The 19,671-nt window shown below is 43.1% G+C and overlaps 1 protein-coding gene across 18 annotated transcripts in view; it reads right to left on the reverse strand.

Annotated features, from left to right (window-relative positions):
- Positions 1–19,671, reverse strand: part of FGGY (FGGY carbohydrate kinase domain containing) — a 400,333-nt gene that overhangs the window by 43,820 nt on the left and 336,842 nt on the right. The window contains exon 16 of one of the 18 annotated variants that reach the window (XR_003208181.2): positions 15,622–15,672. The exons of the other annotated variants lie outside the window; for them this stretch is intronic. The gene's annotated coding sequence lies outside the window, so the exon portion shown is untranslated. The remainder of the gene's footprint in view (positions 1–15,621; positions 15,673–19,671) is intronic. 18 annotated transcript variants of the gene reach the window in all.

Here is a 19,671-nt window from a genome sequence, read left to right on the forward strand (position 1 = left end):
TATTAGCATCTACCTACCACAAATATGCTAAGTTACAGATTAAATGTGGCTACATAGCCAAGTGACAGGCAATCAGTTAAGAGATGAGGAATGATGCCCCAGGCATCCTCCTGGCTGAGGGGACTGCCCACTGTTGCCCTAAGAAGGGAAAAGCCTTGGATAGGTGAGCGGCGAGAACTCTGGACATCAGAGAAAATGCTTCTCAAGGAACGAGATTTGAGCACACGGGCCTAGTTACTTTGACAGGTGAGAAGAAGTGCTGAAATTGGGGTTAGAGTAGAAAGCATCGAGTATAAACACAACCTCCTTCCCATCGCTCCCACATTCCTGTCCTGCCTTTTGGAGAGGCAAGCAGACCTGTGATCGCACTGGAAAGGATCCGGAGGTAGGGCAGCATTAGACACGTTTGGGATGAAGACCCTGATTCCAGTCTCAGGTTGTTTCTCTACAACCTTGGGAACATCGCTTCCCACTTGGGAACCAAATGTCCCTTTTAAACGTATTAGAACCAAATGTCTTTTAAGCGCATTAGACTAGATGACTTGCTCAAACTTATTTTGGCTTTGATAGAGAAAGGTTGGCTGTAGAAACATATTTTGTAACACGCTGGACATGCCTGCAGAACTAGGGTGGGCCCTGTCAAAGCAGTGGCCTCTCGTCCAGGGATGCTGCTGATTCCTGGAGCAAAGCCGTCGGCTGGGGCTCCGCAGTGGCAGGTGTCTGAGGATTCCCGCATCTTCATTCGCGCCCAAGGCACATGCACATCCTCGGAATGGGCTGTGACTGACTTCGTGATTCAACCATCTTCATGTGGGGTGTTTCAACAGTCACCTCCAAACAGAAGGAACACAGTGGGCTGTTGTGATGGGAATTCTGGGGAATACTATTTATGGCTGTGTTTTGGTTTACCTTTGGCCTAGTACACAGGGTACAGTTGGAAATGGTCTCAGCTGAAAACACTCTTTTGTCTTTCAGGGCAAAATTTTACATGCAGCCTTTTGGCTCCAGGCCTCTAGTGCCCCTGCCCCTGCCTCCTCTAGTCTCTCGCAGAGAAACAGGGTCATCCTCCGCTCCCTCTCACTTGGCCTATGAGTCATTCGCAACAGAGGCAGGACATATATATATTAACAGCATCTCATGAAGGATTTGGGGCCAGACAGACCCGGGCTCAAATTCCAGTTTCTCCACTTTTTAGTTGTGTGACCCTGAGCAAGTCACTGAACCTCTCTGACCCTTAATTTCACCAGGTAAAAACGGGAAATAATAGTATCTACCCAAGAGGACTGTTTTCAGAATTAAAATGAGATGCATCACTGCAGATAGATCCTGATCGATCTGCTTAGTTGTGTTTTTCTCTCTGCCCTAATCATTTTGGCTTGTTCCATAGAAACCAAGCTTCTGTTCCAGATGCACCAGAGTGGACTGGGCTGGGGATGTGGCTGTACAGCCATTCCTTCTGCCTGGGGAACCCTGTCTGCAGGCAGGGATCCTCCCATAGATGGACAGGAGACGTGAGTATCAATAATAGCTCATTTTAGTAAGCATTTTCTATGTGCCCAATTTATTACCATTTCCCCCTTATAAGAAGCGTAGAGGTAGGCACCATTACCCATCCAGTTTTATAGATCAGGAAATTGCATGTTGGAGAGGTTAAGTACAAGGTCCCAGGCCCAAGAGTGGTAGAGGCTGAATACTAACTCAGTGTCTGGACTCTAGAACCTTCTCTTGCACTCACCAGCCTCCCTGTATGTTCACTCCTGTCCTTCTCTAGAATCATCACCAGAGTAGCCACCACTGATTGAATACCTATCATCAGTACAGACGTTATCCCATGGGACTTTCCCAGTAATCCCACGAAGGAGCTGTTTTCACACCCATTGTATAAATGAGAAAGCTGAGGTCAGAATATGTAGGTCATGCAGAGTCAACTGGCCATGAAAGGAGGAGATGGAACTCAGACACCATTTATGTTCTCCTTGTAGTTCCTTGAACACTATGCCATGGGCCACCTGCTTTATAAACATTAACTCTTGTAAGAGCTCCATGAGGTAGGGTATACTAGAATTCCCATCTTACAGATAGGAAGACGGAGGCAGAGAGAAATTAAGAAACTCCCACAAGGAAGAGTGGCAGAGCTGGATTTTGAAGCCATGTAGTCCAGCTCAAGTGTCTGAGCTCCCAGCCTCTAGCACTATGTTGATATAAGAAGTGAACGATGCCAGGCAAGATGAGGGGAAGTGAGGAGGGTTTCAGATGCAGAGGCAATTATCTCTGCATGAGTAAAAGGCTCAGTGAGCCCAGGAACTTCAAAAGCTCTGGGAGAAGAAACTCTCCACCCACATGGATTGAAGCAGTCCTCCAGAGCCCTGGCTTTCTCCTCCAAAAGGGGTCGGCCACCCTGGAGAATTTTCCAGCACTGAGCAATGGTGTAGGTGTTTTGTTTCCCTTAGGCCCATGAGATGCATCATGAGGAAATTGCCTTAGACTCTTGAGCAAGCTGATTCCACTATTCAGCTACAAAATCCTCAGAAGAGATGGAAGTCAACAGTTTTAAATGACCAGTTATATTTAAATATCCAGCGGGGGGAAAAAGGCCTTTTTGTCAGGAAAGACAGAAACAAACATGTATTGAGTAGTGACCACATGCTGAAACGTGGGAGTTGTTAAACCTCATAATAACCTTTGAAATGGTGATTCACCCCATTTTACAGAGAAATAAACCAAGGCACAGAGCAGCAAAGTGATGTCCCAAAATCGAGTGGCAAGTAAAGCACCCTGGATATGGTCCAAGGCCCATATATACATGACTTTAGGTTGCATGCTCTCAGCTGATCTCTGTGGCCACTCATTTGCCTATGACTGATCCATATGGTTTTAGAATTTTTCCATAATTAATGGTGAAATTACCAAGAATGTCTGCATAAACCCACAGACTGTTCTGCTAACCTGGTGTGTTCTGGTCTAAAATGTTAACATTCTGAAAAATAGTTTTAGGAGAAAAAATACTTTACAGGGAACATTTCCAAGAAATCCCAAAGTCATAAAGACAGAGAATAACAGATGTGAGTATATGAAAATTTAAAACTCCTGCACAGGACATCATAAGCTGAGGTAGATGGTATGGGACATATTATAAGAAAGTCTTCAATATATATGACAAACAAAAGATGGATATACAGAGCATACAAAGAACTCCAAATCAGTGAGAAAAAGGCAAATAACCCCATAGGAAAATGAAAAAAGGATATTAATAGGCCATTAACAGAAAACAGAAATCAAGTGACCAAGGATATAAAGAAAATGTTCATTCTTACTAGTAACAGAGCAAAGGCAAACAACAATGAACAGTCATTTTCTGCCCAAGAAATTGGCAAAAATGTTAAACGACTGACAATACCCAGTGTTGGCAAAGGAACAGGGATCCTGCTGGCAGGAATACAAATCGGGAGAGCCTATTTGGAGGACATTTTGGTCACAGTTAACAACATTTTAAAAATGCACAATCCTTCCAGTAGTAATTCTACTTTTTCATATCTCTCCAAGAGACATTTTCGTACTTATATATATAAAGAACCATACCAAGGAGGATCCCTGTATCACCGTTTATAAAAGCTACATACTAAAAACCACCTAAGTGTCTATCAACAGGACAATGGTTAAATAAATTTTTAATATACTGGGACTCTGGAATTACTACCAGTATGTAACAGACACGGGGCAGCTCTATGTGCAGTAACACACTCCAAAATATCTTGTGAGAACAAAGTTGCAGAACAATTTGTACCATATGATCCTATATAGGCACATCTGTATGTCTGTGAAAGCATTAAAAAGGCTAAGAAAACATACACAACGTATAACAGTGATCACCTCTAGGAGAAGAGAGGTTTGTGTCTTTTGTCTTTTACTCTACAGTTCTATACTCTTGGAGTTTTCACGATGTAGGTCTACTCCTATCATTTCTCACGTACCTAAAAAGAGCAATTTGGCCACAGAGACAGAGCCACTTGCCGTGTTCTCTGAGTTTTGTTCACCCAGGACTGAGAAATACTCTGACTCAGGGCTGAGGCTTCCTCCTCTGCTGAGGGAAGTGGAAAGCAGCTCTCTTGGAAGCTGCCTTTCCCTCCTTCTCTCTCTCGGTTCCAAAGGTGCTTACACGTCGGAACATGTGTGTGCACACGTACCCCTTCTCTTGTACATGGCGTCACTCAGAATAACTTCTGCATAGACTAGTGCACGGCTCGAGAACTTCTGAATCATGGACCAAAGTGATTCTTGTCATCTTGATAAAACTTGTACACAATCACACCCCGATACGACCACAACAAAAATAACAAATTGTCAGGCCCCGTCAGCACCAGCCTTGATTTAAACCATGGGGTCCGACGGGCACATATTGGATGTGAAGTTCCTTAAATAATGGCTCTGCTGGCCTAAAACATATCAGATGTTCCTTTAGCCCTAGCTCGCCCAAGACATAAACTATGTGTTCAGGGGAAAGCAAAGTCAAATGACTCATGACAGAGTTTGTTTTTAGTATGAATTATTTTTTCTGGCTCCTTGCTTTTAAAGACAGATCCTTTTCAGATGGGCTGAAGCAAGGGCTGCTGGGAGCTGGGCTCAGCAGCCTTGCCTTCCCACTGCTTCTGAAAGCAAGACATGGAGCCCCAAGCAGAGAGCTCTATTCCCCATCAAGTTCATGCCCATTATGCATCTTCTTCTTCTCAAACCAAACCACGTGAGGGCAGTCTCGTGGTAGCTGGGTGAGCTGATGGAAAGAGCACTGGATTTGGGGCCCAGGAAAACTGAGCTCCGTTTTCCGCCTGCCATTTACTGGTGGCGTGATGCTGGGAAAGTCACGTGACTTCTCTGGGCTGCAGTTTCCTCGGGTGTGAAATGGGCAGAATAAGCATCACGTTGGATGGTGGTGGGAATTCACTGAGGTAATCCAGTCAAGGTGTCTGCCCCCCAGGAGGCACTCACTTAATGGCCCTGGACTGGCCTCCTCAGGGCAGAGGTGGCGTTCTATTTGCCTCAGTACCCCCACTGTTTGCCCGAGCATGGGGCAGAAAATACTTAAGGGACGAAGGCAGCAATGTACTTTGTACTTGCGACATGCCAGGCGCTATTTTCACTGCTTTATAAAAATTATCTCATTAATGCTGCAATTAACCCTATGAGGTAGAAAGAAATGCTATCCGCATTTCTTGATTAATGAAACAGGCACAGAGAGATTAGGAGAGCTGACTGAGGCCACGGAGGTGCTTAGTAGAGGGGCCGGGATCTGAAGGCTTGCTCTCTGGCTCCAGCCAGAGCAGGAAGAGGAGAGGGAACACGGGCAGAGTGGAGGCTCCCCGTGTGGAATCAGAGGGAAGGCTGCATCAGGAAGAGCCTACCTCTCGGATCACTTTAGAAGAACAGGTACACGGGAAGGAGAAGGACATCAGGAGTACGGTCATTCGTGGCCCTGCCAGAGCACAGGGAATGGACAACCAGAACCTACCCATGAACGTGGCAGATTAGGACACCTTCTCAGGGGGCTCTGGGCCTGGAGATGCCCATGTTTTTGAAGGAACAAGTACCTCAGGACAGAGCTGTTGCCCAAGAAGGATGAGGGAGCTGCCCTGCTGGTGCCCATGCATGTTCACCATCTCCCTCTCCTCGGCAGACAGAACTAAAATGAACACAGAATTCCAGGGCTGGAAGGGCCCTTGGACATTGCACTCCCCTGTACAGGTTAGAGAAACCTTACTTGCTTAGTGCCACACTACAAGTTAATGGTAGAGCAAAGACTGGAACCCAGATCCCTACTCCCCAAGCCAGCAATCTGCCTCTGGTGTCTAAAACACACCAGTAGCCATTGTCCCTTCTATGCGCAACCCTTGGATTAAGACTTCTTATTGCAATCATTCATCCATTCCATAATTTTCATTCAAGCAGTGTTCAGGAAAGGCAGGAATGTTGGCCACTGGGTTTTGGATATGTCCAATCCCATTGAAAAACCATTCCCAGAGTAAGATGAATGCTTAGCCTTTATCCCAATAAATCACTGAATAATCTACTAGGCAAGCAACCTTTTGAGTAAGAGTTTGCCTACAGGGAAATAATGGGGAAAATCTGGAACAGTGATTTATCAAGGTGAATTAACAAAATGCCTCTTGGCTTTATGCTTCCATCTCATGAGCTGCCCCTACAACATGTGTGTAGACAAAAGCGTTAAGCATTAATTTATTCATTCATTCACTCAAATTCATATTTTCTTCCCAATATACAACTGAGTTCATTTCTGGGTTCATAAATCCTTTGTTCCCAAGATCTACAATTCTGCATACCCTCCCATTTCAGCCCCTCACACTCATACACACACACACACACACACACACACACACACACACACACACCTTTGTTTAATTAGCATTCCCAAACACTGTCTCAACTGTCATTCCTTCAAAATGTTTTTTTCTGACTCCTCAAGGCTGGGGGAGCTGTGTCATCTATCTTAGCACACGGCACATTCTATTACAGTTGTGTATTTCATTGTATTTCTCCTCTGCAATATTGTAAGAAACTTGAGCACAAGGACTGAGTCTCTCTTGTTCAGAATTCTGTCTGTGAACAAAGAGACAGACCTCGTGGCTGGCACATAGATGGCCCTCAAGAACCATTTGTTGAATAAATGAACAAAATAAAGAAAACGCACTGGAGAATGATTATGAATAGACTCTGCCCTCCAGTAAGCTTCCAGTCTAGTGGGAGGAGGACACACAAAGGAGAGTCACCATACATGTGAGAAGTATTATATCCAAGGTCTGCCCTGTGCTATGGCAGAAATGACTCATGAATGACTAACTACCAATAAAGTTGAATTTCACTTATGCTGTATGTTCATCTTAATCTGACTTTATAGAATATAAATGTGTGGGATATGAGTGTATGTGGAAGACACACAGAGTGTAACCTTTCTCACTCCGATTCTCTTGCTTATGAACTTCTCTGTCCCCTGACTGCCATGGATGACACCTCAGGATTTTGCCATTACAGACCATTTCTTTGGATCCAGTGAAATCAGGGTCTGAGGCAGGAGAAAAAAAAAAAAAGAGTGCCAGAGAGCTGAGAAGGAAAGACAGAGAAGAGAGTCACATCACAGAATTCTCCTTGCTCAACACACTCCAGCCTCCCAGGTTTTTTTGCTTTTCCTCACATTCAAGTCATTCCCACCTCAGGGCCTTTGCACTTACTCTGCCACTAGAGTCTCATTTCATACATCTCTTCCTCGGGAAGGCCATTCCCACTGCTCACACAGCCGGTCCTTCACGCTCCTTCTGTCCAGTCCCTCTTTGTTCCCGGGTGTTGCTTTACTTTACTTCACAGAATTTTTTGCTACCTGAAATCATACTATTTGTTGTGATTACTTGTTGCTACAGTTACTTGTCACGGGATTCCTTGCAACTGGAATATAAGCTCTAAGAGCGAAGACATTGCTTTTTCTTTCATTCTTTTCTTTTCTTTTTTGACATTTCTTTTTCAACAGACATAGCTGGAAGTACTGAGAGAGAAGAGATTGGTATCAAAGGGTGCAAGAGATGCACAAGCTCCCAAAGGGAAAGGCAGTTAATGGGACAAAGTGAACCAAACTGACTCTGAAAGTTCAAGAATTAATAATATTTAACTCTTTTATTGCACACTAATATGGCAGGCTCATGCAGGACATTGTTGAATTTTTGGGAATGCATAAGCTTCTGTGAACATATGTAAATGGGGACAATTTCAGTTCCTGCCCTATGACATTGTTGTGGTGACTAAATGAGTTAATTCATGTAAAGTGACTTGAACAGTACTCGGCATAGAGAAAGCATCAATAAGTGTGCCTATCATCATCATCACCATCTACAAAGAGGCATGACATACAGGTAGTATCTACTGATAAGAATTTTATGTATTGCTATGCACTCTATTTACTTTTTCATTTTAAAATGAAGCACAGAATTTCTACAGTACACAAAGTTAAACCTATGTCCCTATTTTGAATTGAATACAGTACAAAAACAGTTTCATAAGAATTATTCATCAGTATTCATCATCAAAGGATCTTATTGTTTTTGATAAGCACATTTATGATTGTATTAATCAAAGATGCAAAAGCTCTAAGACATGGAAACGTGAATAACCATGTAGGAACTCGGAGAAGCTGGAAGAAGTGGGAATGAATCATCAGTGGAGAGGATACATAGGCTGACAGGCCGAAACAGAACTTTTAAGGACTAATACAGAGAACAGTGAGGAAAGCAAAGAGAAGGACATTTAGATATATGAGACACAAGAAATCAGCACAAGACAGTGAATCGAAGCACCACCGCCAGTAATTTTAATGAAATCACTACGGGAAATCCCTGTTAACAAAGATAAAAACAGCCAACAAACTGCTGAAAACAAGAACAAGAGTTAAACACGTTAAATGAATCCAATGATATTTGTTAAGAACTTAAAAAAATCAGCCAAAAAAGAATGTATTACTCTAAGTTTGGCTCGTTTCTTTATAAAACAGTTCTTCCTAGCTACAGCCCTTTTTGGTTTGTCGCCAGAGTGGAAGCCTGGAGGATGGAACTCACAACCTATGTCATCAGGCTGACCTTGCCTTCTCTCTCCTTTAACCCCAAGACCCACAAGCATTTTTGTCATTGCATCTGGAAGAACAGGGGGATTCCTTTTTTAAAGGGTACTGAGAACATTTCAGCAGCACATGTCATGTTCCTTAGAGCCTCTAGGTGTCGCTAGTACAAAACGAACAGAAGCCTGAACAGTCAAAAGAAAAAAAAAAAGTCGAGTACATTTAGTACAAAACACTAAAAGAAATAACAGCTCAAAGGCAGACTACATTTATTACAGAAGCTACGGGATTTAGTATCTCTAAGACAATTATTAATTTCCTTTTTAATTCAAGTGCTCACCCCACAAAGAGACATCTCATTTTTCAGCCAGAAAAAAAATCTCAGGGTTGTTTTCTCACTCTAAAACATTTACACTGATGGGCTCAGTGCAACCCTACGCTAGGCTAAAAGTTTGCAGTATAGATTGTTTTATAATCAAGATTGGTTTGATAGAACAAAAGAACTAGCACTCAGAGTAAAAATATAAGACAGCAAATGAGGGTTGGTTGGGGTAAAAATACAGTTATGTTAGTTTGCTATTCAACCAAAAGCTGTAATCTTATTAAATATATTTAAACATGGTTTTCATTTAGATTTGGCAGCTTGATTAATGGGATGTATTAAATAATACCTGGCTGCTAAGAGTCTATTTGGGAATCAGTGCCACATAAAACACGCAACATGTACAATTCGGTTTTATTGTTATTTAAGGCTTCTCCGTTCTCTTGGCGGTGTGCACACACATATTAAAAATTAAGTACACACACTCAATGTATGCTCAAGCCTTTTAAAAAGCTTTCTCTTTAAACAGAAACATGCAATGGAAAATGAACTCAACTGGTGAAAGGTAATGGACTCATCCCTTTGGGGACAGCTGTCCTGTTCATCAAAAGAAAGGAGGGGAAGGTCAGAAGCAGGGGAAAAAAAAAAATTCCTAACTGGTCAAAGAGAGATGCCCAACTTCAGAGAGAAGCCGAAATCAGTTTCTACAGCCAGGCTTCCTTCTTTGCCCAAGTTGAGAGGTCGAATGAATGGTACCTTTCACCATGAGGCCATGGGGGTATCGGAGTGGAAACAGTATCTTAAGACATGGGGAATGTGTTAGTGGCCAAATAAATGCAGGCAGATGCTGCCTGATTCCCAATTCAATAAAGAAACACTTTTATTTTTTTAATGGTGGGGGATCATCTGTCATTTTTTGGGGCATTGCATTAGGCACTGATCGAGGCGTAAGAGTTGGGGGGGTTGCTGGTGTGGTTAAGAACAACCAGGGAGATAGATAATGGGAATAATGCAAAGGGCCAAGTACCATAATACAGTTCTACTCAGTGTGTCTGATGGAAAAAATAATGTATCTGACACGCAAAAGCTGCACAATAATGAGCATTCTCTCTTTTCCAGTATCATGAATTTCCTTAAAATTCTCAGGCTGGAACAAGACATCTCAGAAAGGCCAAAATGTCAGATGACTCCACGTTACATCTCTGAACAACCCAGTGAAATGGGTCACATTATTATTATTATTATTGTTATTTAATTTGAGAGACTAAGTTGAAGCCCAGAAAAGTCCAGAAAATATCTTATGACTCAGAAGGAAAAAAGAGCAAGCTTTTTGGATACAGGTATCATTCTGTCTATTTACAGATGCCCAGATGGAGGCCCTGAGAGGTTTATCACATTACCCCAGATCATACATTTAGCAAGGCACAGAGGTTGGCACTGGAACCCAAGGCCATTTTACTCGGAAATCCACTTTTTAAACACCTAATCCCCACAGCCTCACTGCTTCTCTGTGGATGACTGAGGACCTCGGGACAGGAGTGGTGAAGGAAATTGGGGTGAGGGTGGGGAACACCGCGCACAATCTCAGTGACCTCCCTGTCACTTCCTTGCAAAACACGGGAGGAAGAGGGCCGAGTTCTTTTAGAGACTCCTTCCCCCTGCCACCATCATCCACAATTGAGTTGTCTATGCCCCTCGCTGGACAGAATGCATGGAAATGTTGAGCATGCTGAAGTCTTCACAGCTACGATGAGTACAATCAGGAACCACAGGGAGCAGGCTGTGCTGCGTTAAGAACATGACCAGGAAGACTGGAATTCGGGCATGCCCAACCACATGGATGAAACTTGAGACCATGATGCTAAGCGAAAGGAGCCCGTCACAAAAAGGCAGAGACTGTATGATTCTACTTACACGAGGTTCCTAGAGTCGTCACATTCACAGAGACAGAAAGTAGAATGGTGGTGGCCAGGGGCTGGCGGGGTGGGGGGGAAGGGGGGGGGGCATTGTTGTTCAGTGGGTACAGAGTTTCAGTTTTGCAAGATGAAAAAGAGTTCGGGAAATTGGTTGCATAATGACGTGAATAATACTTAACATTACTGAGCTGTACAGTTAAAAAAGTGACAAGTTTTATGTGTATTTTACAATTAAAAAACAAACAAACAAAAGAATACAACCGGGAACATGTTCGCCAGGGGTCACTTACAATGGTCTCTTGCCTGGCACGGTATGAAACATGACCTTCTGAATTTTTAGATTTGTGGAAGTAAAAGTCCTTTTATGGTACGTCCCGGCTACTTTTCTGGAAAGCAGGAAGTCTGGAGGAAACAGGGCTTTTTTTTTTTTTTTCCAACATGTAAAATTTTATATCTGCGTGTTTTATATGAATTCTCATCTTGGTTTGATCAGCTTAGACTCTGAACAAAGCACTTCCCCTCTCTTGGGTTCCAACTTCCTCATCCATAAAAAGAGGGTGTTAGTGAGGTGATCTCTGAGGGCCCTTTCAATTCTCAGATTCCAATTCCTGTTTTTCCAAATGCGAATACTGTCTACCTCTTCAGTGTACTTCATTTATTATTGATGTTCATCAGAACATTTTTGCAAGCCACTAGTTGCTTCTGAAATACCTACTCATTGCATTTTTCCCAAGGGCTAAAAAGCAGGGAGGAAGGATGCAGGAAGAGGTAGGCCGGCAGGAAACAGAAGAGTTAAAAATGTCCTGGAAGGAGCACTGGACTGGGAGTCTGAGGCTATGAGGTTCAGTCGGGGACTCTGTCGCTTACTAGCCGTGTGAATCAGAAAGGAAGGAAGCATTTACTGGGGTCTTCTCTGCATGAGGCACTTCCATACATATTATTACTTTATAATTTTGGCAATTCACACACCACCGTCATAAGTGTTTCCATACCCAAGTACTACCTGTAGTTATTTATTATGTATAATATTTTTTCTAAATTCTGAAAAAATCCCTTTTTCTCTTTCTTTTAAATTGCTGTGTTCTACACACTAATGCCCATGAGAACCCAAGTATGATGCTGGTTATAATTTTTTTCTAATACACATAAAATAAATATAACTATTAGAAAAAGAATGTCTGCTTGCCAGCTAAAGTCATCTTGGGTACCAATGGTGGTGTATGTGTGCATCTGGGAGATGCCACATTATCCTACGTTATTGCCAGTTATGGCTGCTGGCCACTTGAGCCACAGAATTTAGTAACCTATCCAAGTTTGAACCAACACACAAAGCAATGTGCTGGTTCATATTCCTCTTGTCTTTAGAATGAGTGGGTTCTATAAAATAGAGAGTACTTCCAAAATTTTCCAATTTCAGGGACATTAACATTTCCAAAATTACTTTGGAGACTGACATAAAATAAGCAAGTTTTTATTTTGCCAAGGAAGAACTCAAGAACCTTCTCCTACAAGGTAATTAAAAAAAAAAAAAAAAAAAAAAAAGCAGAGGACTTTCTACAGCAAATGATTGGGAAGAGTACTTTTCAGGATAATGTAAATCATTTAAGAAAAACATTTATGATGTTCTGCTTCCTTGTCTACGTTTCTCAGTCTGGTGAAAACTCTGCCACGGGCCAGCCACAGACAGGCTCAGCACCCATGGGCCACAGATACAACGGGAGATGGCTCTGGCATCAGTCAAGTCTAAGTTCAAGTCCTGGTTGTGCACTAACCACATGTGCGCCTTTTTTTTTTTTTTTAAGATTTTATTTATTTATCAGAGAGAGAGAGAGCACAAGCAGGGGGAATGGCAGGTAGAGGGAGAAGCAGGCTCCCCACTGAGCAGAGAGCCTGAAGTGGGACTTGATCCTAGGACCTGGGATCATGACCTGAGCCAAAGGCAGCTGCTTAACTGACTGAGCCACCCAGGTGTCCCCACATGTGTGCCTTTGTGAAGCCTGAGCCTCTCAATCTTTCATGTGTAAACTGAGGCGACAGCTCATTGTGGTGAAGATCAAATGCAGTGAGTGTAGAAAGTGCCTCACACAGTGCCTGGCCTGTGGTAGGAGCCATGACTTACTTTTTTAACCTTTCTCTCTAGTCCTATCTCACCAGGAGGGTTGCTCTCAAGACACAAGATGGCGTCGCATGGGAAAGTGCATTGAAAATGTGTTCTGCAGCTCTAGTCGTTTCTTTGGATCTCAGCTTAGTAGCTACTTCCTCTGGGAAGGGAAACTTTTCTTGACCCACCAAGTTGGATAAGAAGCCGCTGCCCCTGGTACCACGGTGCTCTGTGCCCTGCATCTATCTGTTCACTTGCCACACTGTATTCAAATTGCCAGGCAACTTCTCCCTTACCCCAGGAGGCCCCAAAGAGCTCCCAGAGAGTGGGGACGACATGGGTCTTACTTATTGTTGCTTCTCCCCCATCTTGCATATAGTTGCTGCCAAATTCAGCACTGGTGCACTTTTCATTTGTTAAATGTACACATTAACTGATGGGAACATTGGCAGAATTTTTCAAATCTGCTTTGTCGTACTGCTTGTGGTATGCTTGATGCTTTGGACCATGGGTTTATGGCAGCATTCCCAATGTTTGGTCCTAGAAACTATAGCAAAGTAAGATGCTCCAAAGCTAATTCTTTGGTCAAGTAAATTGGAGAAGACTATGTTCCCTATATGCCTCCCCATCCCAGGAAATTCACGATGCATGTTTACATGGTAAAGTCTTATGAGACCTGCTATAAAGATACCTAGTTATCTTGAACATAGCATTTTCCAAATGAATTCCTTTCAGGAATACCTTTTAATATACTAAAGACCACTCTTTGGAATACTCTGGCCTATACAGAACTCGAGCTCTGAGCAAATTTTTCTGATGGTCTTTGTCCTGGTTCTCCTTCCTCCACTTAAACCACACAGCCAGAATCACAGGAGAGACAGAACATATTGGGCTGGACCAAAAGGCAATGCAGACAATATAACCTTTGAGAAAACCAGACATATGCATGAGCTGACCAGTCCAGGAACTGACCAAAAGTATTTCGACAATGACCAGAATGCCCTCATCTGTGTCTCACGTCAGAGCTTTCACACTTCCATGCATAGATGTCACTGCAACTGCTCTTCTTCTCCTTCTCTTCCATCATCATCACCGCCATCACCATGACCACCATCACCATGACCACCATCACTGTGACCACCGCCATGACCATCACCGTGACCACCGCCATGACCATCACCATGACCACCACCACCATGACCATCACCACGATCACCACCACCATGACCATCACCATGATCACCACCACCACACTTCAGTTGTATGGTACATGGTCTGTGCCAGGCTTTGCTCTAACTACAGGTTATTACAGTATTAACGTATTTAATCCTCACAACAAGCTCATAAGGGAGGCACTAGTGTCAACTCCGTTTTCCAGAGGTGGAAACTGAAGTGCAGAGAGATTAAGGAAGACTCACATTTTGTAGGATGGGTAGACCATTTACAGATCAGTGCTAAGACACCTTACTGATTAAGAGTCTGAGCCTGTGCATTTCAGTGACTGTTCCAAGGTGAAGCCGTCCATATACAGCCATGTCTGTCTGATTCCAAAGCAAGCCTTGTCTACCACATCAGGCTTCCTCCTGCTGTTAATACTTTATCTTTGTGAGTTATTTTATGTTTCCTAAGGACTTCCATACCCTTCATTGTTTTTAAGTCTCCTCACCACGCTTTAGACAAATATGATCACTTTATAGATCTTAAAACTGAATATCAGAAAGCTACCACGAGTTGTAATAACAATGATATTAATGATAGCTACCTCCCACTTTTGGCAAACTTATTGTTCAAGGCAAAAAGAGCTCAGAAAGAAAGGGTAGATTTGGGGCTCGGATGCAAGTCTTCTGATGCCAAGTCCAGAGTTTGCTCCACCCTTGAAAGGCGGCTCTCTCCAACAAGATTAGCCCAGCTGTGGTAGGGGAGAGAGGTTTACAGCACCAGCTCGGCATTTGGTTGGTGTGGTTTTTAAAGTAACTCAACATCTGTCATTAATTAGAGTTCCTGTTGCCATGGTGATGGTTTATTATTGCTAGGCTGATAAGATGGCCAATTCAAGAATACTATCTTTCTCCTTTTACCCCTCACTCTCCAGCGAAGATTTTTTTGCTTTCTTTCTCCTCACCTATCAAACGTAACGGACCTTTTGCCACAAAGCATGATGCAGTGCTCTCAAACAGGGACCCCCGTTGGTTCCCTGGAGATAATCTTTGGAATTTTTTTTTTCCCTTTCACTCAATGCAGAGGCTCTGTCAGGACAACTTTGATTCACATTTCATTTCTCATACTTATTAGCTCTCTGAACAAGTTAATTATCTTCCCTGGGCTTTACTTTTTCATCTGGGATAAGTGATAAAGAGGCCTAACGGGCAAGTTTATTTTGAGAATTTGATGTAACAAATAGGAAGATGTTAACACAGGGCTTGGAAGGTAGTGGATGCTCAAAACATGATAGCAGAAGTGATCATTAACATAACAGCAATAATTATTATTTACAAAGAGATGAGATGAAACAGGCATTTAGGGTTGGGGACTTAGGTCATTTTGCCTTCACTCATTCATCAATCATTCTAATTTGTTCTTCCACTGCAACTGTCCTTTTTCTTTACAGCTCTTAACCCCGGGCGTAGTGTATATTTATTTGTATTTATTTATTTAGCTGTCTCTTAACACTCACCTGTAAATGTGATGAGAACTGGTACGATGGTTATTTTGCTCATCATTGCACCTAGGGGGATATTTGTGGAATGAAGCAACAAATATTTACCAAGCAGCTATTACACTGTCAGTTTCTGTGTTAGGCACTGGTGAGATATGGAAATAATTAAAGCACGATTCTTACCCTTGAGGCATTCACATAAGGGATCTATGAAAATTGACAAAAATAAAGGAAATGAGGCATTCATTCCAACTCCAGAAGGGTTTTTGATAAATCCAGTGGCATAAATGGAATTAAATTTGCAGTAATCTTATAGCACAAAGCATCAATGTGGTGGGTGGTATGGATATCTCAAAGCTCTAAGTGCCAAGAAGGATTCAAACTGGCTGTGTTAAGCCCCCCAAAGTAATTAGAAATTCTCTTTGAAACATAGAGTTTATAAAGAAAGAAAGAAAAAGAAAAGGAAAGGGAAGGCCTTTCAGAGGGCTGGCTCCCTGGCCCCTCCCAGAACAGTCTGATCCCCTCTGCTGGTGAAGCAAGAGGTCAGATCCCCAGACGGAAAATCAATCTCCAGGAGTCGCTGGATAGAATTTCTAATTCACCAGTGCCATGACACGCAGTCTGTTTCCAGCCAAGGAAGATGAGGCCCAGAGGCTTTAGCTTCCCCAACCCACTGTACACAATCAAGCTAAGCTGACCCCCCCTCTGCTAGCAACACACAGCATCCAACCATCATGCAGGCACAGAGGGCCCGTCGTGAGCGCCCTTGAACATACCTTTCTTAATGACCTGGATCTTCCATTTTGAAGTAATTTTATTATTGTATTTTTAAGTAATAGTATTAATTAGTTTAATGTACTAGGGTTATTTCCTTTGAAAAAATATAGTCCATTGTTGCTTACGTTCTACAGAGCCCCTCCAAGGCTGCCATGCTTACCATGGGGAAAGACAGGGAGTGATGGGGTAAGCAGGAGCCGTGGTTCACCTTCTGTCTTTTTTATATATCAGCCTCCCAAATGTCCAACTGCTTTACATTTTTTGAAAACTAGACCTGATTCTTTCAGTCTAAATAGGAGGAATCAGAGGCCCAAAGAGGTAGACCTGTTGCCCCGGCTCACACATTGGGCTGTTCTGTAACTGAACCACTCAGGATGGGGGAGCTTATTTTTGAAACATGAGGGTAACTGAGAATCATAAGAAGCAGTCTGGAGTGAGTGTTGGTGTGAAGAGGGAAAGCTGTTTCAGCTATAATCTAGGTGGTCTTGGATCGGATTTTATCTGTTAAAGACTTTAAATCCAAGTCTATCCACAAAGGCACCACAGCTTTAAGCGGCTGGCTTTCTGTGTAACCAGCCAAGTCTCTATAAAACTTCACCTCCAGTTCAGTACAACATACATTTATCCAGCACCTACTACTGGCTAAAGATGAGGAAGACGCGGCCCCTTACTTGGAAGCTCCCGCTCAAATGGGGTAAGGGGACACTGAAACATCTAAGGGCGGCATCAGAGGTAAGCACAGGGGGATAGAGAAGGGTAGAGGCGAACCTTACCAAGAGGAGTTTCCCAAAGCAACTTTACAGAGATGGGTTTCAGTATTATCCCAGTGAGCAGACTCTAGGGTCAGAACATCCAGGTTGGGTTCACAGCTCACCAGCCTTGTGACCTTGGGAAAGTACTTAACCTCTTTGTCATTCAGCCCTCCTAGAATGCAAAGCACGACTCATGTCAGGACCTCATGGGACTCTAATGAGTTAATATACAAAAAGGATAGGGACAGGGGCCGGTGCATACTACATGAATCATTTTGAGAAGCCCCCTGAAGACAGGGGTCCCAGCTCCCCACCACACCACACCACAGTATGCTGGACCCACTACTGCCGGCTGTTTCCTAGTAAGTCTAAGCACTTGCTTGAACCTCCACTTCAGGGTTGTCTATGAATTTCTCCTCTGGCGTCTGCAGTGGTTAGTCAGCTTACTGAGATGAAGACAACTGCTATAATCCAATTACCCAAACCGTCTGGTCTGCCAGGATCCCTCCTCATCAGAGATGCTGACAGGTGAAACTGACACAGCCAACTTGGTAGGAATTTCACTCTGACCAACTCCATCCAACACACAGGCTCGTCCGGCACAGGTGTCAGTTGACAGGGAGGGTGGTGGGGAGGGGAGAGGGGTAGATTCTGAGCTGGTGCGAGGTGCGTTTTGTTTGATTCCCACAGCCCAGTGGCATTGTCTCAAAAGGTGCCTTCTCCATCCTGAAATCCTCAAACATGGTATGTTCCAAACCCCCTATACACAGACAGATGTGCTCTAGTGAAATGGGACAGTTTCTAGGGGGCATTTGAAGAGCGTTCCCCTTCTATTTCAGGGACTCTTCAAAACTGGAGATAAGTAATAAAGCTTTTTTATTACTCCCAGGCTAAATTAATGTATAGGCTATTTTTCTTAAGCAGGAAGCAGTGTTATCACCTAGGAAGCACTAATGTTGATTTTTTTTTTTTTTTAAATGAGACTATTAGCCTACAACTTTTTTTTGTTTTTAACAAGAGAGTCAAGGGATGTTGGGCAGAGGATTCTCCCAAGACTCCTGATCAAATTCCTAATTGATCTGTTTATAGTTAACAATCCCCACCTCCAAACAACTGAGTCATTACACACAGCTTCTCTCTTGCTGCTCTGACCTGGGGCTCTTCCCAGGGGTTGAGCTGATCTTCCTTCCATCCGTGTTTATTCCTTTGCTCTCATCAGTACCTCCAGAAAAGTCCTCTTCCTGCTGTTTCTCTGCTCACTGGTGGTTAACATTTCCACTTCAAGCCCCACTTCTTATCCCAAACCATGCTTCTCTTTCTTTCCTCCTTCTGGCTGTTAGTTATTAGAGAGTAGATGATGTACTGACATGCTCTGGCTTTAGGTTGCTTCATTTTTATTTATCTAGCCTATGAGCCACTTGAAGGTGGCTTTTCCTTTTTTTAAAAAAAGTTTTTAATGTATTTTTTATTTGTAAAAAATGCTTGGCCCTATACCACATAATCCAGCATTCTGATATCACCTGTAGAAAGAGTGTGTGCTTGGGGACAGAAAAACCTGCATTCAATTTCCAGTTTGAATATTAACACCCAGTAGAATCTGGGTGAGTTCTTTCAGTTTTGTGAGTCTGTTTACTCATTTGTAAAAATGGACACAATACTTTCCAGATATTGTGAGAATTAGGTAAGAACAGTTAAATATTGGCCCATAAGGAAATTTTTACAAGAAGACCACAGCAATCTGAGTCACGCATGCGGCTTCCTTACTATCTGCTTTGAACCAAGAAGAAAGCTTGGAAAAGTCTGAGGAGCAGATACAATTCTCTAATAAACCAACAGGCTCTGAGACATATAAACTTAAGTTCAATTCCTTAATATCTGTGTGACTTGGCAAATCATTTGCCCTCTCTGAGCTTCCATTTCCTTGTTCGTGGGGGTGTGAATAATCACATACCTAACACAGTGACTCACTTAGAATGGTGAATGGTCCTGAGCTCTGGCTCAAACAAGAGTAGCACTAGACTGGGCACTACCCTGAACTGTGCCTGACTCTGACTTGTAACCAAGTCTTGTCTCCTTGGAGAGGCGGTAAGCTACGTGATGCTGTTGGCCTCAAAGCCTAACTTAGAGTTGGGTTATTCAAAGTCAGGTATTCAGTAAAGATGCTTAGGTCAGTTCCCTGTCTTTTGGGCATCACTTAGTGAAACTGAACTGCTCTCCATGGTAACCAGCCCTCCTTCTCCAGGTAGCCTAGTTCATTCCAATAGGGAGAGAAGAGCAGAAGTGAACTTCCTGTAAGGACTGACTTCTCTTTTCATAATTAAAAAGCAGCCATAGCAGAGTCCAGGCAGGAGAACCGAAATGACTCAAGGTCTTTCAACACAAAGAATTTAATACAAGAAATTGGTTTCATAGGTGACTGAAGAAAACAAAAAGCCAAGAAGATAATGTTGCCACAACTCAAGAGATCAGCGACAGCAGAAAGCTGCCACCCCTTTTGGGGATCAGGGGGATGATGGGAGGCTGTGGGGTGGCTAGAGCC

The sequence above is a fragment of the Callorhinus ursinus genome, unplaced genomic scaffold (assembly GCF_003265705.2).
Source record: "Callorhinus ursinus isolate GAN/ISIS: 27379988/994484 unplaced genomic scaffold, GSC_fseal_2.0 scaffold9, whole genome shotgun sequence".
Taxonomy (NCBI): domain Eukaryota; kingdom Metazoa; phylum Chordata; class Mammalia; order Carnivora; family Otariidae; genus Callorhinus; species Callorhinus ursinus.